Source organism: Dermacentor silvarum, chromosome 3, assembly GCF_013339745.2.
Source record: "Dermacentor silvarum isolate Dsil-2018 chromosome 3, BIME_Dsil_1.4, whole genome shotgun sequence".
NCBI classification, from domain to species: Eukaryota; Metazoa; Arthropoda; class Arachnida; order Ixodida; family Ixodidae; genus Dermacentor; species Dermacentor silvarum.
The window spans coordinates 114472178-114497675 of NC_051156.1; the positions used below are offsets into that span (position 1 = coordinate 114472178).

At 48.5% G+C, this 25498-nt stretch overlaps 1 pseudogene; it reads right to left on the minus strand.

Annotated features, from left to right (window-relative positions):
• Positions 1-397: 397 nt before the first annotated feature.
• On the minus strand, positions 398-25440 carry LOC125944329 (uncharacterized; annotated as a pseudogene).
• Between the last annotated feature and the right edge of the window lie 58 nt (positions 25441-25498).

Genomic DNA, 25498 nt, shown 5'->3' on the forward strand with positions numbered 1-25498 from the left:
GGAAATGAAGCGGGGCCCATGACGGCAACCCCGAGCAGAAGCGGTGTTCTGTCATCAATAGGGAAATAAACGACAAAGAAGGCGCCGCGAACAGGATGAGACAGACAGGCAGCTGCAATCCTTGGGGAATGCCATTGCTGCTCACAGGCCGATAGATGCTTCAAGTCACTTTTTGTTGTCACTCAGACCACAAATTGAAGCAACTCCCGCGCACATGCAGATGCATTTAAAGAGAGAGCTGCTGAACATTTGTGAGCAGTACAGCCAAGGGAAATGGGAAACCCAGTGGACCTGGCTGTGCACCCATCATGAGAAGAATAAAGCATATTCCCTGTACATGTTTAGTTCCCTATGTCGCACTTGCTTCTTGCACCACACACACACACAGTTGGCACAGAGCATTGTCTTCAGTGCCGCAGCCCAGCTGATGTCCACTGCCATGGCACGTCTCCTTGCGTGCTAGTGAAAAAGCGCTTGAAAATCTCCCTCATTGCAGCTGCATTGCGACTGTAGTTATGGCCCACCAGAGGCGCCAATTAGAACATGACTCTGGTGTCTTCTTCTTCGACACTGGCCTTCAGTCACGTTACCGTAGCAGTCTTCTGTGTCCGCATAGTTTCGTGGCATGTAAGCTGCATCTTCCCTCATAAAATTGTGAAGCACGCATGCAGCCATTACCACATAATCCGCATTATCAGGTAGCAGATTGATAACTCGGCGAAAAATGTGAAACCTCGACGCCATCACCCCAAATGCGTTTTCAACACACTTCCTGAAATGAAAAGAATATTGGTCAAGTACATTGCACTTGTAATCTGCAGAGGTACATCAAATTAGGTCTGCATTTTCTGCCGCCAGCCCAGTGATGACACCCACGTAGTAAATCAATTTAGCACTGCAACAAACCTTGCACGACTGAGTCGGTAGTTGAATATCCGTTTGCCTTCATCCAGGCCTCTGCCTGGGTAAGGCCGAAGAAAGTCAGGGCGATGCTGGAACGCTTCGTCCCCTACGAAAACATGGGATGACACCGTTAAAGATTCTGATAAGTTTGGTGCCGGAAGACCAAGGAGGCCACGCTCCAAGAATTGCCTTGAGGCTCCGAGTGTTGCGCCATCCCTCTACCGCCCATAGGCCCCAACGTCTACAAGGATAAACTTCAGGTTGCTGTCAGCTATGGTCACAAATACTATAGATTACGTGCCCTGTAATAATGAATGGTTTATATGTAGAAAATAGTAATTTACAAACAAAAAAGGGTCAGTGTGTACATTACCTTATAGTTGAACTACAGGCTGCCTGAATTTCGTGGGGCTTGGATCTGTACGTGTTTCCCATCCACGGCACCAACACAATGCGGGAAGTTTCATTTTTCGGAAAATCCCTCAGCCACCTTCCGCGAATCGGTAGTTGGCAACTGTGGTGAGAATGGAGTGGATAAATAAAGGCATTTTTATAGAGTTTAAAAAGCAGCAGTGCAAACCAAAGACGGGTATGTAAATGGAAGTGCCATCCTGCAGTTTTTTAACGTCAATGTCGTTAGTTTGTCCTACAAGCACAGCATTATATTCACTTCGATAAATTCTGAATGCCTGAAGCAACTGATCACATACTTTTTTTTTCTTTTTTCAGGGGGGGGGGGGGGGAGGCATGTAAGCATTGGAACCAGCTTCAACGAGGACTTCACAGATATGTGCTTTTTCTATAGCTTCGATCACATGATGAACACCGTCGACCTGACTTTGTAACGTTACCTCCACTAATCTTCGGCGACTACTTCGACCTCCATTTCGATCCCAAAAACGTTCACGGAAAGGTACATTTCCCCTAACACGTTGAGGCTCATTTTTCTTGAGACATCTTCCTTAATGATAGTGCGCTGGCTACCGTTATCCAGAATGCCTCTTATGTAGCACGAAATCTTGGCGCCCTTTATCCAAACTCTGAACTTTTGCAGAAGTATGGTGTCTCAGTTACTTCGCTTATTTCCGTCTGACACAGCATACATGGAAGTACTGCTCCTTGTGTGTTCTGGTGGCGTCGTTACCTGACCATGTTTATCGCACATTCTGGAACATATGGAAGAACCGTGTCTTCTTTGACAGTGCGAGCAGCTCACCTTCCGTCGACAGTTCCTTGCTCGGTGTCCCTTGGCAGCAAACCTCTAGCAATAGCCAGCCGTCGACAGAGCACGCTTTTATTGCGATAGCAATTATATGGACACTCCGAAGCAGATTTCTGCTGTCGGCGTCGCCGTCGCCGTGAGGTTCCGTATGACGTCAATAGAGATGAAATCGTCGCCGCGCGCCGCCGAACGCTGTATGTGCGAGTGAAAGGGCGCGAGGGACGCGCGCTTTCACGGGGAGTGAACCCACGGCGGAGAACAAACGCGCGGTCTGCGCCGTGCTCCCTTAAGGGCTGCAGAAGTAGGCGTCTCTTTCCTCCTTTACAATCACCATATATGTAGAGCAAACGCGCCTTTTTCCGACGCGCGAAAAGTCGTGGGGGGGGGGGGGGGGGGGGGGAGGCGACGTTTAGCTGCGGCACCAAGTGCCTATTTATATCAGAGGTTCCGGCAAGTCACCAACGCTGCACGCATTTTGTGCGAACGCGGGCAAAACGCCGACGGCGTCAACAACAGTTCTGCGTGTTGCCGGTGCTGCTGCATGTCCAAGTTTATACAGCTGATAAAGCTACTATCATTACTCCGTATAGCTCTCTACAAATTTGCTATCGCAATTGATGCTTCGCCTTTCAGGTGAAACTGCGACAACTTTTTTATCGAGGTTATCAATGGGTGCTTCGCTATCCTGCGTTTAATGTGCCTTCTGGCAAAAGACGCATGCCTCCGTTGTTATTAAAGACTGCCGCTGATGCTGTTGGCTGACTCTTCGTAGGTTGTCTGCTCCCTGCACTCCACCTCGATGCGAATATACTTGATCAGTTGCTGAAGCTCTTGTTCTCAGCTCGGCTGTTCATTCGCACTTGACGCTTCAAGTCGACACCGTCGGTAATATTTCACCATTAAAGTCTTGTGGAATCAATTTCGTCAGCACCTCGCAAATCACTGCGGCATAGTTCGACTCCGAGACTCCGAGTCCTTTGAGGCCCCTGATGTTTACTTGCACAAAGTCGTAGAAGCTTCTCAGCGCACTAACGTTCGACGGCGTAGCGACAGGCCGGAGAGTGCGGAGGTTTTCCAATTGTTTTTGTTCAATAATTCGCAAGTCTCCGAACCGTTCCTTCAAGATGGAAATGGCGTCCTCGTAACTGCGGTCGGTCGTCAGTATGCCTGCAATAGCCTTTACAGCCCGGCCGTCTGGAAGAGACTGGAAGTAGTGGAACCGATCGACGTTGTTAAGCCGCGGGTTCTCGTCTACCGAGCGGCGAAAGAGGTCCCAAAATGAAAGTCATTTCGTAGGGGAACCGTTGAACCTCGTTAGGTCTAGCTTAGGAAGCCTCGCACCGGACACGACGGAAACTTCTCCCGGGCTTAACATTAAGATCATCAAAGTGCCTCAGCTTCTTTGATGATCTTAGTGTTAAGTCGTCGCCGAACTGCTCGTGCGTTTCGCAAGCGTTCCATGGTCCGGCACGAAAGCCGGTCCCGGGTTTCGGCACCAATGTAAAGTCTATTGAATATTTACCCTTCTTCGAAGAGCTAGAGAAAAAGAAGAAGCCAACTGCAAGGCACGCGGGAGCACGGACGCACGAAGAAGACGACAAAGTAGAAGAAAGAGACAGCGTCCGCCATGGACAGCATTCGATTCAATTACTGTACATAATGTAAATACAGTTGTGTTTCATCATAGGCCGTGACCATTTATTCTATAAAGCCCGAGGACCTCGTTGTCTGGTAGACCAGGCTTCGCGTATGGTGAAGGACAATGCGCCCGAAGAGCCGAGAGCAGCGCGTCTTGCGCTGCCGTTTATTTCAGGAAGAAGAAGAACCCCGTACCACGCGTGCCTCGATCGCCTCACTTCTTTCTTTTTGCGCGACCTATTTCGTTGCTATTATCAACAGAGAGCTCAGAGGTGAGCATGAAACGAAGGCAGTGAGCCATATGGTCGGCCAACATGATGAATGACTAAATCACTGAATCCAACGCACTCTGACGCTGAATTGTGACGGCCTGTTTTCAGTAAGAATTTTTTGCAGCTATGAAATGTCTTGGTGACTTCTTTCAGCTCCTTCAATGCAGGGCCCAGCGATGACCTCCCACCGAATTCTCGAGACATTCTTTTAAAGCAAAGGCAGCAGCGAATACGTTATAGACATCCTCCCTCGAATCTAAACAGCCAACAGGAGAGGGACTGGCGTCGTATTCAGACCCAATACATACCGCAACCTACACCACGTACACAGAGTACACCCCACGAGGTTCATTGACGAGTGCCCGTGGTGCACAGACTTACCCACACTAAAACACATCATATGGGAGTGTCCCAATAGGCCTCCGCACACAGACAGCCCAAGAATACTCAAATATCCATTCATGATGAATAGGCAGTGGGAGGCAAGGCTTGCGGACGACGGCCGGGAGAGCCAATTGGCTCTTGTGGACCAAGCCCAGCGAGCCGCTCGTGCCAGTGGAGCCCTGGAATAGGGGCTCCAACCAGCGTGCCTTTTTTATTTATTTGTTTTCAATAAAGTTTTACTCACTCAATGCTTGTACCGAGTGAGTCAGTGTTGTTGTCAAGTTTTCTAATGTTTTGCAACGCGCATACACACTCTATGGCATCACGTGTGGCTTATCGTCCCTGCTACAAGGAATCCGGCGTTAAAGTGGCATAGGTGCAGTGCTAGGAGGAGGATGTGCAGCAGGGCCATTCACTGTAAGCATGTAGAGCGCTTTGGGCAATGGGGCCACATATCTAAAATACGGGCATGCCCAACGTTTTCTCAAATATGTCCTCGTCAAGTAGTGATGACCATGGTAAGAGGATGTGAAGGATGACTAATATGCAAATGATGGAACAAGTGCTGAACTCGCAGTTCAGAACTTTATAAACGTGTTACATCTTTCTGCTGGGCAAGCTCGTTCATAGTTCTTGCGATGGAAAAGAGGCGGGAACAGTAAGGAAACGGCCGAACAGGACAGAACGTCAGCACGTCGTTTCTTTATTGGTTTTCGCGTCTTTGGGAGCGCAAGAACTTTATAAGCAAGTAATGCAGTTTCATGCTTACAGCGTAGTCGATAGCATTTAGAAAAAAATAGCGCTGAAAACAAATAAGAACAAACAATACACAGAGCTATAGTGCAAAGTAAGAAATTTATTAATGCCAGTTACAGCTCAACGCACACAGCCTAGAATTTATTGTTTAGTTTACCATCGCATTTCATAATCAATGAAAACAAAGACTATACTGTCGTCGTTGTAGTCATTGTCGGGCTTATAGTTTCAGTGGAGGCCTGAAAAAGAGAGAGATACATTTATTACCATAGGAAATGGGGCTGAGAGCTCTCTCTGAATCTAGGAAACATTGACGGAAATGTTGAAAACCGGGCCTTTCTAAATTTTGATCGGGCCCCATGTCGCAGAAAATACAGAGTCGGTGTCGGCGTCAACGGCGTCCAATAACTCTGAGGCGTTACGCTCTTAAAGCCGAAGCTTAAGCGTACTCCAAGTTTTTGTTTCGCACTCTTAGTATTTCAGTCTCAGAAGACCTAACATAAAAGGAATGCTTTGTCGGTGTTTTGTTTTGTGACAATTGTTTGCGGCTTGTCATTCTCAAAATTCCGAGAAATAACTTCGTAAAAAATACAAGACAAGGTATGAGCAACTTTAGTGATAGACGAACTTTAGCGCCGTATAGAATATACTTCGCTCACGGGTCGCCTACGGCGGCCACGACATTGACACCGGATTTTCTGCGAAAAAGGGCCCTTAGCGCTATCGCATTGACAACACAAATGGCAGCGCCTGGATATTTGAGGTCCGAGCTGGCTACCTGTGGGCGAAATATAGCATATCAAATATTCGCAACGCGATTAGACATGTACCTGTTGCAGCAAAAGTCGGGCAACGACTCAGTACGTATATTAATAGAATGCCGGGGATGACCCCAGTAAGACCAGTACGGAGTGTTCGCCTTCCAGAAGCCTTGGGACTCAAAGCGGATGGAAGCATTAACTGATCAGCAGGAGAGATAAGGAAGAGACGTTACAAAGTTGGTGCAACAAACATATGGTTGATCCCTCTTTCATGGGAATCTGTAGAAGACGAAAGTGAAACGTGTCTTCACAGAAGCTGTTGCATGTTTGCTTCGTGAACTCATGGTCCGCTGCAGCGGAAGGCGCACGACTTGCGGTCCTGCGACCGTGTAGCAAGTTTACTTGTCGCGTGGCGTCCTGTTGGCGAGCGACGTCCAGCTGCCGAGTCACTTCGGCGACGGTATACGAGCACTTTGGTACGACTCCGTAGTGTCTTGGGCAGCCAGTTGAGTTGCGACGCGCTCAAATTTAGGAATCTGAGCGGCAGATTTCGCAGCGTGCGCCGCGAACGCACGAAGGCGTTCTGCTTTACGCTGGCGTGTCTCGCCGGACGAAAACGAGATTCGCCCGTCCACGCCGTTGCCTTTCTGTGCCGTTTAGCGCAGCAGTTGTCTTAGTTGTTTCCATCGCAAGCGAAGCAGTAGGTGGCGCGTAAGCGCTGCTGATGCATGTTGAAGCTACACTCAGTAGGCGACGAGGTGCCACAGGCTAATCCGACGTGCAAGACAAACCATGTGCGGAAAGTACCAACACCAGTATATACCGCGGTGGAGCCTCCGCTGCGCTGTGACTACCGTAGCGCTCCCCGTCGGCGCGCGTTTGTGTCACGATGCAGTACTTCGCTTCACCGTTCCTAGATGGCGGCGCCATCCCTGTCAACAAATGCCCCAGGTGTCCTTAGCCTAAAAGACGCAAAAGCGGAAGCTTTGTAAAGCCTACTGTAATTCTCCTTATTCATCCTTAATCTACCTTAATCCACCCTAATCCACCTTAATCAACTCTAACTTACTCCATGCACCTTAACTGACCTTAATCCACCCTAGTCCTCAATACACCCTAATCCACCTTAATCGACTTTATTCCACCCTAATCACCATTAATGCACCTTAAGCCACCTTCACCTCAATTACCCTATTCTACGTCAATCTTCCTTGACGTAGATCCTTAACCTTAATCGACCTTAATTCATCTCAATCTGCCTTAATCCAATCACTAATCAATCATAGTTACTTGGCTAATTATTATACATCTCCTATACACGGCTGCACATGATGTAAGGCTTTCGCCTTAAACATAGTTTACTCGGCACCGAATATCACATCCGTTACATCTTGTAACGGAAATTCATCGCGCACCCCGGCATAAAACGCTTTCGTGTTAAAAAATTCAGGGAACAAATTGATAAAGCTGGAGTCGTTACCCGCGTAGGTAACTGGACAATGTGGAAATAAAGGTTTAATCAGAGAAGATCAAGGAGAAGCAGGCAATATGCTAGCCTGCGATAGGCCTGTTCGTGTCCTATCCCCCACTGCGGGTTTGTGCCATTAAATAAGCCATCACCATCATCATGAGATGTCCTCATCATCCTCATATTCATCAGCCTATATTTATGTCCTCTGCAGGACGAAGGCTTCTCCCTGTGATCTCCAATTACCCCTGTCTTGCGCTAGCTGATTCCAACTTTCGCCTGCAAATTTCTTAATTCATCACCCCACCTATTTTTCTGCAGTCCTCGACTGCGCTTCCCTTCTTTTGCAATCGATTCTGTAACTCTAATGGTCCATCGGTTATTCATCCTGCGCCTTACATGGCCAGCCCAGTTCCAATTTTTCATCTTAATGTCAACTAGAATCCTAGTTGACATTCTAGTTTATTCATCACCAGATGTAGTAAAACCTAATTAGATCAAACAGGCGGCTAGCTATTTGTCGCCGCCCCGTTTCAAAGGAGACACGAAGAAAGAATAATCATCATCATCATACTCTCAACTTAGACTCAATGCGCCACGTGCTCCGCCGAGCTACTGTCCCCCTGTGTGAGTTCTCCGATCCGGCGTCGACGCGCTTGCATTGCCTTCGGAGTGCACTCAGCGCTCGACCTTTTAGAAGGCAAAGATCCTGAGTGCATGAGTTCTGTCGTAATTATTCCACGAAGCTGCACGCACTTTTAATGAGTTTCACCGGATATGAGAAAACGCTTATAGACGGCCGGTATCTGCTATTGGGTACGCAAACACTATTTCCATTAACGTTTTCCTTCTTTCTTGTTTCCCCATCCACTTTCTCCCACCCGTGCGGGGCAGCCAACCGGTCGTTTGTGTAGTCAACCTCCCTGCCTTTCCTTGTTTTTCTCCCTCTCTACGATCTATTCTGCATATTTTCGCTCCTTTCTCTGAATAAGAACTCAGTCTTATTTGAAACATATTTTGTTCTTTCGCCGATAGACCATTCACACAACGTGTGGCATTCGAGTTGTAGACGAAGAAGAGCGCGAGCTTGCACGCAAGAAGAAGCAGAAGAAGCGCGCCGTCGGCAGTCGTTTGGAAGACGTCTCAGCGATACGTTGCATACGGCCCTGACGAACCGCTCACAGCAACGAAACGACGACCCCAAGCGTGGACGACATCCATGTCCGAGGGCGACGAGACGCTCTGGACTGCGCTCGACTCGACTCCCCCGTTGGAACTCCCAAGGCACACGGACAGTCCCCGCTCGGTCCGCGTGGATAGCGGGTACCGGCTCTCACGGATCTCCCGGTCCAGGAGGTCCAGCGTAAGCGCAGTCGTTCTAATAAGAAATACGCTCATCGTAGGCCATTGACTCGTCATCGTCGCCACAGGCTATATGTCGCTTGCACTGACTTCAGCCTAACCTCTATGTTGGAGGACTAGTACTGAGAAGGGCGTCTGTGACGTGGTTGTGTGACGTCACGTGCAAGCTATCTATACCTTGGAGTACAGCCTCATACATAATTACAGTGAACAGTCCTGAATGGCGGGACGAACGAGGAGCTATACACTCATAGAGGACTGAATCTACACTTCAGTCTTATTATCCAATTATGGGTCACATTCACAGCGAACAGGGCTAAAGGACGGGCTCAGTGTGTTTGTGGTTCCTTGCCTCTCCCATCCTTTAGAGCTTTTCTCTGTAAATACGACGCTTAAACGACTATTTCAGATTCACGCTTCAGTGCTAGCTCAGCTCTGTAATCGCATGAATATGCAAGGGAGCATTTCCGATGGCAATTATATGGACACTGCCGGCGAATTTTCACCGTCAGCGTTGCCTCGCGGCTCCGCATATACTTAGGTATATGTATGCTGTAGGTTTATAGATGCGGAATATGTCGTATATGCCGTATATGAATGCTATGCTATTCAACCACTGGGTTGCTCAAACCCGGTTTTAGATTCTCGACTCAATTATTCCTCCTAATTTTGAGAATGGTGGCCTGCGGACAAAAGTCATAAAACATAACAATCACAGCGCATGGCCTTTATCATAAATCATCTCAGTTAGTTAAATAATAAAACTGCAAAGCAATACTAGTGTTCAATCTTGAAAGTGGTGTATTTTACTGGTGCAGCCCATTGCCGGCAGCGTAGTGGTGCTTGTGCGATGGCTTTACAAATTCTACACGGCGTGTTAAAGCTTTTAAGGGTGCCAGATATTTTGGCGCACAAGGGTATGCGCGTCCGCAAAGTCCAAGCGCAACACTAAACCCTTGCTATCGATTCAGTGCTACATTGCCAATTTTTATTTATATATTTATTTAACATACTTTCAAGGCCCGAAGGCATTACAGAAAGGAGTGGAGTCAAAAAACAAAAATAATGCAGTAAAAATACAAACAAAAAATATTAACAAATGACATTCTGAACAGCGGTCTTGAAGTTCGTAGGGTCGGTGATGAGTGCGACTGATGCGGAAAGGCGATTCCAGTCCGTGCTTGTCCTAGGGATGAATGAGTCAGCGTACCGGTTTGTGCGGCACAAAGGCACCCCGACTTTGAGGCTGTGGTCAGTGCGGGACGAAATATAAGACGGAGGGGCAAGAAGGGTTTCTTTTAATAGGAGGTTCAAATTAAAAACTTTGTGAAAAAGGGAGAGACGGGAACATTTGCGGCGTAATGAAAGATCAGGTAAGTTAAGAGTTCGTTTCATTGATGAGACACTTGCATAGCGAGAATAATTAGACAAGATAAAGCGTGCACTGCGGTTTTGAATACTCTCTAGAGTGGAAACTAATGAGGACTGAGTCGGATCCCAGATGGCTGAAGCATACTCCAATTTGGAGCGAACTAAAGTTTTGTATAAAGTTAGTTTCAAGGAGGAAGGTGTAGAGCTAAAATGACGGCGCAAGTAACCAAGCATGCGGTTAGCGTTATTAGTAACATAGTCGATATGCGAATGCCAAGAAAGGTTATTTGATATGTGAAGGCCGAGATACTTGTAAGAGGTAACTGACGTCACTAGTGCACCATTAATAAAGTACGTGTGAATGGCAGTGTTACGAGATATGCGCATGTCCTTGCATTTATTTGAATTTAGTTGCATACACCAATTAGAACACCACTCAGTTATGCGATTAAGATCATCCTGCAGTTCCTGGGAATCGGAAGGATTAGTAATTTTACGGTAAATAACACAGTCATCCGCGAATAGTTTTATGGAAGAAGGAAGAACGCCGTTCGGAAGATCCTTGATATAGATTAAAAAGAGAAGTGGACCCAGGACTGAGCCTTGAGGAACACCTGCTGGTACATTAGAAAACCGAGAAGTACAGTTATTAGCGTTTACAAACTGCGTCCCGTTAGAAAGAGTTTTTTTTTATCCACTCGAGTACCTTTTCGTCCTGGTTAAGTTCAGTCAGCTTAAGCAGAAGTAAATCATGCGACACAGAATCAAATGCTTTAGCAAAATCGAGAAATATGCAATCGATGTCTGTACCTAGATTAGAGATAGCAAAAAGATCGTTCGTAAATGATAAGAGCTGTGTTTCACACGAGACAAACTTACGGAAACCATGTTGACAGGGGTTGAAAAAGGAGTTGGATTCTAAAAACTTAGCCAAATGCGAATATATTATATGCTCGAGAATTTTACATAAAATGCTTGTTAGTGAGATAGGCCTGTAATTGCTGGGTAAGTGTGTGTTACCTGATTTGTGAACTGGAATCACTTTTCCAACGCACCAGTCGTATGGAAGGACAGACTGCTGCAATGACTGAGTGAAAATGTGCGACAAAATAACAGCAGAAAATACATTGGTATACACTTCAAAATTTTTGAATTCAGGCAGTCAGGGCCGACAGAGGAAGACGTTTTTTGATTCTTAATTAGGCAGCTAACACCAACCCAGTCAATAGAAATAGAATCCATGGGAAAAAAACCTGAATTGGATACAAGAGGATACATTTTCTTAAGAAGGTAACCAGGCAACGGAGGCCTGACGGATAGAATTCAGTCATTTTGTAGCAGCGAAGCTGTTTAAGCCAGCGGTAATTTGTGGTACGTATCAAGAAACTACCAAGAAAGAAAATAAACTTTCTTGTCGAGGCGAGATACGAACCTGTGTTCCCCCGGTTACAAAGTGATCGCCGTAACCTCTAGGGTATACAGCCACGCTTGCAGAGCATGCATTTATGCGAACCATATGATTGCGTTCGAGCTTCGTCGTGTTCGTCCACAGCTGGCGCGTTCGTACGCTCGGGCTCTGCAAGGTGAAGAGGTTTCGCGCGCTATGAGAGCGAGAGAGAGAGAGAGACGCATTCACGGAGCGGGTCTCCTGGAACGCGGTATCGGCATTGGAACACGGTGTCGGTGTTGCAAGCTGCACTATGCAACGCGCAGTGACGGCCGTAAGTCCAAGACGCGCGAAAAGAAATTATCATCATCATCATCATGTGTAATTTTTTTAATTATGGGGTTTTACGTGCCAAAACCAGTTCTGATTATGGGGCACGCCGTAGTGGGGGACTCCGGAAATTTGGACCACCTGGGGTTCTTTAACGTGCACCTAAATATAAGTACACGGGTGTTTTTGCATTTCGCCCCCATCGAAATGCGGCCGCCGTGGCCGGGATTCAATCCCGCGACCTCGTGCTCAGCAGCCCAACACCATAGCCACTGAGCAACCACGGCGGGTCATCATCATCATGTGTAATAAGATGAAAAGTTTGCGCGCACTTCCGGAACATGCTGGGCTACGATCGACCAGCTTCGCTGTTTCAAGCGTTACGCGGCCGAGTGAAAAGTTCTGACCCTGTTTTTTTTTTTTCATTTCAGTTAATTTCCACATCAGAGGAAACAATTAATACAACAGTCACAATAGTGATGCTCTGGGGTGATAGCAAAAAGTCATTAAGGCTCGACGAAGGCTTTCACCCCTGTATTCATACGGGCTCCTGAATCTGCTATACTGCGCTGTTGCATTGAAAGACCGACACATTATTGGTTGCAAGCTTGTGATGGCAATTCTATAAGAAATTTCCCACAGCTCTTTTCCTGCAAATGCAGACGATGTCATGTGAAGCGGTATAAAGGATCCGACTGCTATGTCTTTTCAGCATGAATAATGTAACTCCAACTCCCATAAAAGTGAATTCAGCTGAGCTGAGATTTTTCACTATTGCAGTATATCACAAGCAAAAAAAAATCGGGGTAGCTTGCACTAGTGGAGCAAGGCTAAAGACACAGCATAGCTGATCGGTTCATAGCTGGTCATGGCTATACGAAGTGATGTTAAGTTATACGAAGTAATGCCAAGTGATGCTAAGTTATACGAAGTGTATAAGCATCTCCTCTTGGCACGTGGCATCGGGGAACGCCTCGCGAAGCACTTGCAGTCCGAGCACACGTTGGGGAAGTGGGGCGAAAGCTATGCACAGGCACGGCGGGGCTCGACTGGCGCGCGCTCGGGACCGGCCGTTGCACAGGGCACGGGCGGCGCGCAGCAGACGAAACACCGGGATGACGTCACGGCGCATGCGCAGTAGCGCGCAGCTAGTGGGAGGTAGGCCGAGCCGCCGCCAGAGCCACCTGCTGCAGTCATAGACACCGCGAGCGTTCGGCGCTAATGCGGGGAAATGGAGAAGAGCGGTTGGTGTCGGCAGCACCTCTGCGCGTTGCCTCGTTGGTGCTGCTACAATTTGTTAACACGAAAGTGTTTTATGCCGGGGTCCACCAAGACTTCACTGACGTATTTCCGTCACGGAAATACGTCATACGGAAATACGGAATGACGTTCTTACAATGTACACGAACATAATACAAAGAAAGAAACCAGAAGAAAAAGTTCCACAAACATGCAAAATTTGGAAATCGAACCCACGACCTCTCGGTCCGCGACGATAGATCGCCGAGCGTTTAACCCATTGCGCCACAAACGCATTTGCAGAGAGCTACACAGACGCGCCTTATATATCTAACACTCCTCCGTGTACCCGCGCTCTTGCTCGGGGCGGTGCCGCCGCCTACGAGCAGAAAAGAGAAGTACTGCATTATGACACTAACGCGCACCGACAGTGAACGCTTCGGTGGTCTCAGCACTACGACGCCTCGATGCCAGCATTCGAAGGGACGCTGGCATCAAGAAGCACTACCAACGCCACTTAGGTGGCGTTCACCGTACTCAGCACAGCGGAGCGTGGCCTCCGCAATTAGCTCTGAAAATGTTTCTGAAGTTGATCGCGGAGGCTGCAATTACGACGCGCTGTACGCGCTGATTTGACTCGGTGACGATTCAGTTACGTGCTTTGTCTTGCGCGTTGTATTAGTGTGTCAGTTACGTGCTTCGTCTTTCGCGTTGTGCTAGCGTGTGCAGCGTAGTGCAGCTTCCATATGCACGACGGTTGCTCATGGTCATCGACGTTGGTAGTCGTGATGGAGGAGACGTGCCACCAGGCGTCAGCGTGGGTGCATCAACGCCTAAGGGCGCTTTAGCCACAAAACACCAATAGACATTATATATCAATGTGCAATAAACATTACACTACTTCTGTGAAGACACGTTTCACTTTCGTGTTCTATACCGATTCCTATATAAGAGGGATCAACCACATTTTTTTCTGTCTCTCGCTCTCATTTGCTCTTTCTTTCTCTCGAGCATAACGCGCGACACTCAGCGAGGTGGTTTCTAGGCAGCGGTTACAGTGGCAGGCAGCTGCGGCGTCGCTGGTTGCCATGGCTACGTGGCTGGCTTTTCATGAAACACGCACGTTTTACGGCTGGCTTAAACAGCTTCGCTGTTAAACGCACTGAGCCTGGCATGCATCGCTTGGGTTTTACTTTGGCTTGACAACCAAGCTGTGACCTGGTTTTGGTTATGATTTGGCAAACGCGTACGGTTTGACAGCCCAGATTCATACGTTATCACACGCTACTAAAGCATTGACGGTAGCTATACAAGCTGCTTATCTTGCTGTCGGTGCGTTTAAGCCTCCGATTTTCATTGGCGTTTTAACGCTGCGGTATATTGCAACTCGCGCCACTGCGTTTCTTATGTGTAAGCTATGTAACTCAGCTCTTAAAGTCAGCTTGAACTAGTGATTACACACATATCAACGTACGCGGATTATGCATCTCTAACAAAATAAAATCCTTCGCGCATGTATGCCAATCTCGGCGACTGATACATCAGACACAGCGAAGCGGTTTAGGCGAGTCGTCTCACCCTTCAGTAGGACTAGGGGTATCTTCGCCTGCTGTTCTTAAGGTATATTCGGGCGGTCGTTTCAGAACGATCTGGCAAGCTACAAATGTCATTTAATACAGCAACTAAGACTTCCTGCTAGCATATGCGTGTTTCAGTGATAAGAAAGCAGGACAGCTTCTTCCATATCCGGTCTCGGTATACAGCTTTTAAGCAGATTTGCACCACCTTCGTAGCATGGCCAGAGCGTTCTCGAACGACCACCCGAATATGTCATTACTGATGATTGATTGTCGACACCCTGGTCAAAGAAGCAGAAGAAGCGTGCCGCTGACGCTTCTTCGTGTTTGACACTTACACGCGAAGAGCGTTATTGGGTGCTCTACTGCTCCAGGTACAAACCCAGAAAACGGCTGGTTCCGTAAATCTGACCTTCAAACACAGCCAAGGTAAAACTGGGTCTTAGGCTGCCACTACTGGCAGCTGCTGCGTACGCCGCGTGGGCAACCTCATCTTGAAAGCGATCTGTGATGTGTACAAAGTACGCCAAGGGCTTGTCGCTTCGTATGCGCTGTGCCTTCGACGCAGCATGAAGGTCAATTCACTCGCTGCTGTTGCCGCGCCAAGCTGCGTCTGTGTGTTGTCTTGTGTTGCAATTCTAGATGCGGCAGTTGCTGACAGCGCCAAGTGGCGTCTGTGCCCATTCCCAAAGCAAGCAAAACCGATAAACAAAAATTACGGATTACAGGCTCGAAACCGCGTAAAGAAAGTTTTATCTCTTCGTGTGAGGTGTACACAAGATAACTTCTATTTTATATTTCTTGATAATTACGTTCCATAGAAAAAAATCACCGCATATCCACGAAGTGAATGATGATGAGTGGGTGAAGCATTGGGGATCATTTTATATTTCTTGATAATTACGTTCCATAGAAAAAAATCACCGCATATCCACGAAGTGAATGATGATGAGTGGGTGAAGCACCGGGGATCATTCGGGTAACCATGAATCCCCCGTACATTGCCTTGTGATCAGTGCAGCAGCAAGGCGACGCCGGCAAGCGGACCCAGAGGCGGCGAGAGCGCGGTAAGCGGCTGCAAAACGCCGGAAGCGTTCTCTACCTGAGGTTGGTGGCACCGATGATCGGTTAAAGCGCGAGATTCGCGAGCCCTCAGCTCCGGGTCAGCTTGCCGGCGATGCCGTACTGCTGCCGCTTTGCGAGCCCTCAGCTCCCGGAACGCATGCCGGCGTTGCCGTGCTGCTGCAGCTTCGCGAGCCCTCAGCTCCGGGTCCGCTTCCCGGCGTTGCCGTTTTGCTGCAGCTTCCCGCGCCCTAGACTTCGGGTCCGCTTGTTGTTTGCGTCGCGGAGCTGCTGCAGCTTTGCGAGCCCTCGACTCCGCTTGCAGTTGAGCCGCCACTCTCGCCTTTTCATACTTAGCGGGCGCGCCATTATCAGAAGCGACCATTATTATCCATGGCTTAAGAGAGAAAGAGAGCGCGCGTAGGGAACGACCGCAGCACCCCTAGCGGACTCCATGAAAACCAGAGCTACGGACGATGAGGGTGGGACAAGGTTCGGCCCTAAGGTGCTTCGCCCTTAAACTCCGGTGCAGGTGGTGTTGCTCATTCGTACCAAGTAGGGCTTGCATGTAGGCTCGCTAGTACCAAGTACTTCGGCGTCACTCTCGAGTAACGCCGAAATGAACTGACTTGCCGATTGGAAGACCCTTCTCAGCGTTCTCAGCGCAGCAGGAGCAGCGCGCCAAAGCGATAAGCTTTCTTTTTTTATTTGATTTTTCGCTCATTTGGTTGTTAGATATGTTAGGTTAACTGAGAAATCTATAGACATTGTGACCGGCTGATGAAGACGACGTTTAAGGTTAGTCCGGAGAACACGACACTATTAACATCGCGAGCCAGCTAATATCTTGTCAGCCACTACGGCTGTTGCAAATATCCTGTAAATATATTTCGTACTTCTCTCTCTCCCGTAAGATTTTTGGTGGAGGTTGGGGGCTCAAGAGCAAGACGGATTTACGCAGCGGGCGTTCCTTGGCTGCATCTGCAAGACCAGCTCAAGTCGAGGATGCTTCGGGAGAGTCGGCACCCAAGCCCACCGTCATTCTGGCCGAACCACGCGACTCAGGAGCCTTTCCAGGCACCAACAACACTGACATTTAGTTGGCTTCAACTTTATGAGCAGGTGAGCGCAAGCAACCACTCAGACCAGACCATCTTGGTAGCTAATTTGTTATTTTGCCTCGCGGTAACGGCACGCATCTGGTTTGTGACCGACGAGGAGGAACTTACCAGCTCGGACATTTCTAAACAGAAACTCAAGGATTTGATCCGTAAGCCTGTTGGACGTCAGCGAGCCGCCAAAAATAACCTCGCTTCGCGTGTCTAGATGTGCACCGAGTCCTGCCTTACGTACATCAAGGACGTGCTCGCTCTGTGCCGCTAAATGGATCTGAGGATGTCTGTAGCCGATAAAGTCGCACATGTCATTAAGGAAACAGCAGGTGATGCCTTTCACCTCCTTGTGTTTAAGAATTATTCCACTGTGCAAGCCATAATTGCCGAATGCCTCCGGTTTGAACAAGCCAAGAGCCGCCGCATTGCCCACCCATTTCTCTGCCTCCCAACACGGCTGCTACGACCACCTGCGAAGACCTCCACAGTCTGCCCACGCCAAATTGATCTGACGACATCGTACACATCATCCCGCGTGAAATAGAAGCCGCATCTCCTATCACAACCCCAAACCTTGGCCCCGACAATTGCCAGGCGACCGTTTCACTGATCCAGACCGTCGTGCGCCAGAAATTAGCCAACGTTAGCTTGACCAATGCCTGCTCAATTAATTGGCCGGACTGCACTTCGTCCACCGCTGTCACACGCAACAGAAACCTGATTGCTCCAACCTGAATGCACAACCCAGCCGAATGGCGCACTCCAGACGACAGGCCTATATGCTTCACTTGTGGCCGTATCGGCCATATTTCACTTCATTGCCGCTCTTCATTCGACCCATTGGCCCTATCTCCCATCCCACCGTCCGCCTCCTGCTGCTTCTCGCTTTGGAAAAACTAACGCACTTTTGGAAAACTAACCACTGCAGCACCTGGAGGTGATACTGCTATAACGACCCGACGCCAAAATCCTCTTCTGGCACTGCCGACACACCGGATCTTCATCAAACTGAAAGTGGATGGTGTACCTGTACGGTTCTGACTGACACTTGCACGCACGTATCTGTGATAAATGCTAAGCTCAGCAACCGTCTCAAAAAAGTCCTCACTCCTGCCCCGTCGCCTGTATAGTCTGTGTAGCTGACGGTTCAACACCGGCCTTTATTGGCATGTGTCCGGCTCGTGTGAGTGTCGCCGGACATCATACTTCTGCTTTATACTTTGTTCTATAACACTGTCCTCACGACCTGCTCTTGGGAATTTCTGTCAGCACATGCCGCATTGGTTGATTGTGCTGCTGGTGTTATACAACTCCCTCTACCTGTCGTTATTCATCCTATCATTAGTGCTCCGATCCGGCTATGTTTCACAGAGCCTATTCGCCTCCCTCACCTTGCCGTTACCTACATAGGTGTTTCTCCCGTTCCACCTATTGACCCTTTTCGCGGCCATCCCGTGGGCGCTGCCATGTTTGATCAAGTGGTGACGCGTCCATTGCTTGCCTCAACTGCCTCCGTTGCCTCCTTGTTTGTAATGGAAGTGTATCCCTCCGGCGCGGCTTAGAAAACCTTTGTTTAGGGAGATATCTTAAACGGTGCCTGGGTGAACGATACGAAGCTTTGATCACAGCTTCAGAGGACCTGCAAAAGCGCTTTCGGAGCTGATTAACCTATGTTCAAACGGCGCAAGCAGCGTATATTGTGCTTGTTCTAAAAGTGGGGCTAAATGTGTATTTCAAGCTATCCAAACATTCTGCTCATGAATTGAAACTTTGTACTTTATTTGGCAAATATTTTGAAGCAGCGGCTTGTCAGTTTCTGACACAGTGAAGTTCCTCGGTGCGTTCCACAACTATCTGATTATTTTCTGCCTAATCGCTCGCGGGTGTGCTCAGTTCCGATAGATTTGTTCTTGCTGCGCACAAGGCTTGAAACGTAGCTGTTCTGCACATTGCAATACCTTATAGCAAATGCGTATTATCGTAACTCGCTTACTCTTGTGGACCGTCACGAAACATTCAGCTTCGACCATTCGTGCGCTATTGATGTAGTATCGTCACTTACTGTGCGTATATAGCGCGCATATATTCAAGTGTGCGCCATTCACTTATTCTCGACACGTTGAGAATAAGTGGATTTAAGAGTGGATGTAAGTTTCCGTGCTGGTTGGGGTAGATGTGCTTAAATACTGTGCGTGAAACCTACTATGACAGGAGGCGGCGCTACTCCCGTTATCATTGTTTAAAGAGCAGTACTCACTCTTGCCAACGGACCGGGGCTGAAGCCCTTCCTTTGAAGGTTAGCAATACAACGCAGGCGGATGAGCAAATTTTTGTATCCTCGAGGAAAGCCGTACATCTTGAAGTGCCGGAAACACGTACGGACAATTGCAGCAGCGGTCCTCGAACTTGACCCCACATATTCATTACATTCCTTAATATGCCAGTCACTATTTTTGCAGCCAACTACTGCATACGTCTTCAATACACTGGATTCAAACCAGAGTGAATAGAGAACAGTGCGTTAGCGAAAACTCAGTAGCATTTCCGACAGCTGATCGCACAGAAGCAAGGTAGAAGCGGTAATGGTTTCGTATTCGTGCGCGGTCGCTGAGGAGAGGTATGGCGCGCCGTCGTAAGCGCCATCTCGTTTTTCTAAAACAAACTGCTCCGTGAAAAGGGTCAATACCAGACGGTGACTACATCGTATGCCCCAATCCGGATGTCCTGCTCTCGCATTCTTTCGCGTTTCCTCACACCGTCATTACCTTTACGGGCAACACGTCCTGCCCTCTGCTTGTGAACTTTGGACTTCGTGCACAAGTTCTGCCGCGCGGCATATCCTTTGCGCAAATCACGCACGACGAATACTACCACATTTCGGCTTTAACCTGTGACAGCTCCTCGCGTGCAAATCTTGCTTCGCCTCCTGCTCCTTCAGATTTGAATGCCTTAGTGAAAATGATTGCACCCAACTTTCCGCCCCAGCGTGCTCATGAACTACGTTGTCTCCTCGCCTCGTACTACGACATATTCGACTTTGGAGACCATCCTCTAAAACAAACACCAGTTGTCAAGCATCGAATCAACACCAGCGATGCGAGCACCATCCGTCAGCGGCCCTACCGCGTCTCGCCTACTGAGCGACACATCATCCATCATGAAGTTCACAGGATGATTTCTCGTAACTTCATTGAACCTTCTTGCAGCCCATGGGCATGCCACGTTGTACTAGTCAAAAAGAAGGACAACGTTTGGCGATCTTGCGTGGATTATCAGCACCTCAACAAGGTAACAATTTGGGACGTCTATCCGCTACCATGCACGCTTTGACGATGCCCTGAATTTCCTCCATGGAGCACATTAATTTTTTGTCCATAGAGCGTCGCTCCGGGTACTGGCAAATTGCTGTCGATGACATGGACCGTGAGAAGACGGCTTTTATCACTCCCGACGGCCTTTGTCAGTCCGAAGTGATGCCCTTCGGTTTATGTAATGCCCCGGCCACATTGGAACGAATGATAGACACTACTACAGGGACACTCTACTGCCACTGCTACCTGGACGATGTGATCGTCTTATTGTGATAGCAATTATACGAACAAACCAGGCGAATTTTTGCCGTAGTGGTCACCATGATGTTCCGTATAAAAAGCAAGGGGAATAACATCGTCTCCACGCGCCGCATGCTATATGTGCTATTGAAAGCGTGCAAGGGGAGCCGACGATCGCCGCTGAATCTCGCACGCGCAAGGGAGGAAAGCGGGGACCAAACGCGCAGTCTTCCGTCGCGCGCAAGGCACTGGGGGGAAGGGAGGGAGAGGGAGCGGCGTTTTACTGCGGCAGCAACTGCGTATTGCGCAGCCGCCCGTGGTCGCGCGGGCTCTATCTTGAAAGCAATCTGCGTGGGGGGCAGAGTCTACGTGCGCCGACGGTTCAACCATTGTGCGTGTTGTGTTCTTGCCGCTCAGTTTGCGTTGAAGCGATAGACAGCGCGAAGGTCACTTCGTTCGCTATTGCTGCCGCACTTCCTCAAGCCAGCATTTTGACCGAGTGTCTGCCTTCATCGAATGTGATGTGCTCACGTTTGCAATTTCCTCGCACTGGTCGTCACGGAGCATTTCGGTCTGATATGATAGCGGGGCCACCTTTCCTGCGCTTCCGCGGCGCTCGGGTTTGATATTGCCTGAATTTATCGTTGAAATTCGATGATAAATATTTCGAATTAAGTACGACGTTACGGATTTCTTTAAAATTGAGTGTGCATTGAATTGTGACTGCCTTCCATTTTGCCATTTCAAAACTGCCCTAGGCATCAAAAAAAAGTTTGTGTTCTTCTTAGTCTACAGAAAAAAAATCGCCGCCCCTTCCACTCCGTGAAGATGGTCGAACAGCGAAGCTGTGTTAGTTACACCGAGTGTTACACCATGCAAGACAAAAGTTCGCAAGCAGAGAGAGCTGCGCGTCTCGGGCGCGCAGCTCGGCGTCGGCCTCTCCGCGCTGCCGATGTGTTTCTGCGTCTCGGGCGCGCAATTCGGGATCGGCCGGCCTGCGCTGCCGTTTAAACTCGGCATCTGTGGCACGCACCTCGGGGTCGGCCATACGACGACGAGCACGTTCACGAGCCAACTCTCGCTGACACTCGCAGTAGGCAGCTTCTTCCTCAGGAGTACGCACTACTCGTGGTCTTCCCACAGTTGTAGCTGGGCTGTAACGTGCGGAACCACTAATGCCAAAGCTCCGTATATACAACCAACGCTAACGCGAACTCTTCCCACACCCGACTCCTCCGTTTACCTACGTTTTTCCTACACCGCCATTGGGTGGCGCGCCTCACACTCTCCCCCTTCAACGCGAGTATTGGATGGCGCGACTTACGTAATCCCCCCCTCCCCGTTCTCCTCTTCATTTGCACCCTCTCACAGCATTCTCACAGGGCGAATGGGGTCACTCCAAACCTTTTCCCCTGTTGAGCTCTCATTTTCCTCTCCTCGCCCGGTAGGTCACGTCGCTCCTTTTTAGCGAAGTCCGACGACGGCGGCACAGAGTCCACATCAACAGCTTCGCTGTAAAAACACTCTGAATGTTTTGTTTTCACCAGCACTCAATGCGCAGCTTCGGATAATGCGAGTTGCTGAAATGGGTTGGGTTATTTGGACAGTTTGGTGGCATCAGGCAAACAGGATCGTATCAGTTTGCCAAAAGGCGGCTTTCGTGGCTCAAGTAATCGCAGTCTCATGAACAATCTCGTCAACCTTTATATATATATATATATATATATATATATATATATATATATATATTGTGAGCATTATATTACCCCTTCATCTTCTTCATCTGTATATACTCATCATCATGGCCAGCGTCATTCGCTTCAGCGCGCGGGCTGCATAATAAACCGTCGAGGTTGAGCAGCTGTCTCGCAAGTGGTGGAGGTGCGGGGTAAGCGGCGACCGGAACGAAGCTCCAGGGAAACTCGAAGTCGTAGAGGACCAAGGGATCGAGAGCAATATATATATATATATATATATATATATATATATATATATATATATAAGAGGTGGCCACGGCGTACTAAGTACTGCACGGAATATTACCACTGGAGCTGTGAGTGTGGCATCAATAGAAATGTAAAGGGGTGTGGAAATCGTAATTTTTGAGACCGAATTGAGCACGAATTGAATAGTGCTAGAATCGATGCAAATATTGAATACATTTACAGTAGTTTTCGAATAATGAACAGCCCGTTTTCACAAATAGCATAAAATATTCACATCCTACTATTCTTAATGTCAGCAAGCTTCTATCATTAAACTGTACGTGATGAAGCCTTGATTATAAAAGCACAAATAAAGAGCTAGAACAAATATGTTTGCATGTCCAAAGTATTCTTAGGAGGCTGGCGGGCCGCAGTTCGAATCCCTGCGCCGGACAAATCTTTTTATTTTCAGTTAGGTTGATTCTACTCATCGAAAACACGACCAGCGACCGACCAACCGACAGACTGAGGGACCGTCGACCGACCCAGAAAGCTTCGCAAGAAAAGAAAGCTTCGCTAACGGCAAATACTAAGTCAAGCACAAGTGATGGATTAGTGCTCGAGTATCTCGAAGCCGTCAATATTATCGCGAACAGAGCCTTAGTAATCGAGAAACTGAGGTAAATATGCAGGACACGATTAGAGACTCCCCCGGGACATTGGAGTACTTGCCCGATGACGAAGCCACTCCTCACTTAAATTTAGTCAATTTGTACTCACTCACTCGTTATCAAAACATCATGGTACTGTATTAAAAGACGAAAGAAAATGCTACTTGACCAGTTCTAGTTCATTTTTTAGAAAAAAAAGAACTTCACTTAACACCGTTGACAACGAAGCGGGCGGTCGTCGAAAGGTTTCGTTTTCGCTCGACTCTACGCCGCCCGCGCTTTCACGTTTCAGTAGTTCCGTTATCGCGTAGTGCTGCGCTGGTTTTGCTGGCTCGCGGCGAAACTCGCACTAACTACAGGTAGCAGAGAATTCCACTTCCATGTGATGTCGTGGGATGCCCGAACGGTCCACGCCGCTTGACCAAAAGCCGCTGCAGCGGCGTATCGTACCGCTGTCTGTGGGGCGCCGTTTTACTCACCGACTGCAGCAAAGGGTGGTAATGACGTATGCAACGTCACCGCTCCCCGGTTGGCGTGGCGGGAGATTTGAATTGCCATAAAGGTGTTCGGGCCCTTCAGATGCAATTTTCTCCTAAACTAAGTCATTTTTTTTTTGCACGAAACAAGCGTTGCGAGGTTTCTGGAATGGTATTTAAACAGCCCACGTCGACTTAGTGTTTGCCTTTAGTGTCCCTTTAAGAAAACACGACACAAGCAGAAAGAACGAAAGCAATACACGCGAGCGCCTGTCTGCGTTCCTCCGAGTGTCCCTTATTGCCCATTATTGCGTTGTTAATAGCCACGGGCCTTGCATGCCTTGCATGGATGCAAGGCATGCAGCGGAAACCTTTGCGCGACTTCAACATCAAACTTGGTTACGAGCAGCATGGATAATAAAGATCCCCTAATTTTCTTGTTCCGGCTCCTTCAATGGATCACAAAAATTCCTTTACGCGACTTACCCAAAAGCTGCAAGACAACGGCAGATCCTAGGACGAGGAGCTGTACCGGTCGCTTTTGTATGTTCGGTGCGTCGTTTGACAAGAAACGAGCACTTCTCCATAAACAAAGGAAGGCAAGTGGCTTTTCACGTCACGCTCGTCTTATTTCTTTTCCGTTCGATAGCATTGTCAGGCGCAGACGTAACGCCACGCGTTAGAAGCGTCCCAGAAATATTGCTGTCTAGAATAACGCAGTAGACACATTAGAAGGAACCATCCGTCACCGTCGACATCACACCGGATCTAATCTTGTCCTTAACGCCTTTAGGGTACAACGGGAATATAAGGCTTCAATTTCTCTTCGGCAAACAAGCGTATTGCAGCCCCCAGCGGCTGACTCATCGCGATGGCTTAATTCTGACTATGAAGTTATTCGATAAATTCGAAATAAGGACAAAGCAAAATTTAGCAATACGCGCCTGTCCGCGGTGCACTGTTCTGATAAATAATCGAGGGCTAGTGGTCCGCTACTTGAACTAGTGATGCGCACCCAATTTTAATACATTTGTACGAAACGGCGTGCGGACGTACACTTGATGTGACGCCTACATCCTGCGTAATACCTGATCTACACAATAATCACCTGCAGTAATATGGCAAGCGTTTCGCTATACTAGCAGATATATACGTATCTCATTAAAGAATTAGCCTCTTTTTTTAGCTGGTTCCTCAGGGACTCTAGCAGCGAACGTGATCGCACAGTTGAGCTAAAAGCCAGTACCTACGATTTCATCAGACGTTCCACTTGAAGTTTTGTACGAACACCATTCCACGTTCAATTAATGTTTTCTATATTGGCAAATAGCCGAAGGCTGTATCATGAGTTGGTGCGAAACTTTTATTTGAGGCCATAATAAATTGTGGAAGGAGGTTTCTACAATAAACGTCGTTGACTAAACACCCCCCCCCCTCCTGATTTTGACACACAGCGATCCCGTCATCGTCCCCAGAAAGCGGTTGGTCGAGTGAAAAGTGTTCCCCATCGCAGAGGTACAATTAACGGTCTGCACGGCACGCGACAACCAAATTTCGCACCACCGCCAAATATCATTAATTCCGTCCAAGCATCGGTTTTTTTTTTTCTTCTTTTTTGTACCGTACGTACCAGGCTATGAGCGGGAGTCCTCAGCACGGCGCAACTACGTTGCGCTCTAGGCAGTTCCAAGTAGCGTACACTCATAACGCTGGTGCTCCTGGACCCCTCCACTGGTGCTGCAAGGCGCAGGGGCGAACGGCTCGACCTAAACGTACGACCCCGACGAGTTACTGGACACCGAGACTGAGCCCCGCGGCGTGGCCACGTTTATGTTCAGGTCGCCGCCCGAGCGACGCTTTCGAGGCGGCATGCCCATCATGGGCGCTTCCTGCCTGGGGAACATGCCCGTTCCGGCCATAGGCGACATGCAACCCGGCCCCGCTGGCACCATCATGCCCATGCCTCCTCCCATATTTCCGTGCATTCCCATGAAACTCCCGGATAGCCGCCACCCATCGGAGGCAGGAGCA